The sequence below is a fragment of the Corvus moneduloides genome, chromosome 16, assembly GCF_009650955.1.
Source record: "Corvus moneduloides isolate bCorMon1 chromosome 16, bCorMon1.pri, whole genome shotgun sequence".
Taxonomy (NCBI): Eukaryota; Metazoa; Chordata; class Aves; order Passeriformes; family Corvidae; genus Corvus; species Corvus moneduloides.
This window is the reverse complement of record NC_045491.1, coordinates 2,200,833-2,201,724: the sequence shown is the minus strand read 5'-3', so window position 1 is coordinate 2,201,724 and position 892 is coordinate 2,200,833.

Genomic DNA, 892 nt, shown 5'->3' with positions numbered 1-892 from the left:
TTTTTACTTGAGTTTTACTTGAGTTATTTAACGTGCACTGTGTCATGGGAGCTGACAGCTGTCAGAGCATGTTTGACACTCCAGAAGTCACATTTCCTCTCAGTGTAGGGGAGAAGATGCTGTTGATGTGAGCCAGAGAAGATCAGTAGCCCAGGACTGCAGCGGCCCAGACAACGATGCAGAAGGCTTCTCCTTTGAACTCAAAGCTGCCCCAGCCAGGCACCAGGCTGGGAGCTCAGCAGGAGCTTCTTATTGTGTGTGACAAAATAAAAAAAAACCCAATTAAAAAAAACAGCAAAAAAGAGCAAGGTTAATGTTTCACTAATACTTAAAAGTACTATTTTAGTACATGGAGAACACCACAAAGCCAAACCATAATGTACCTGCATAATGTTCCTATGGCAACAGTGATGTGACGTTACATAAAGTAACATGGCAAAGTAACCAACATTCCTGTCCTGTATCTGGCTTTTTTTTCCTCTTCTGTCCTCTGGCTCCAAGATCTGGTGGTGTGTCCTTTGTCTGACGAGTAACTCCAGCACAAGTGTCTCAAGGAGTTTGTGTTGCTGCTGTGCCTCCCTTCAGAGCCTCACCTGGCTCTGGAGCAGGGAGGGCACATGGGGTGACACTGCCCCAGAGCTGTGGAGCAGCAGCACCTGTTTCTAAATGCTAATTGAGGAAACTAATTAATCTACTCCAGGAGCACAGATCCATTTCTGCCCCTCACATCTGACTGAAACTCCTGGCAGGGAACTGACAAAATAAAATACCTCAATTTAGGGTGGCTCTCAAGGGAAACCAGCTCTTACTGGAGTCACACTCATGTGGTAACACACTGCACTGAAACATTTTGCAGTTGAAGGATTTTTTCTCTGAAAAATTAAACCTGGTA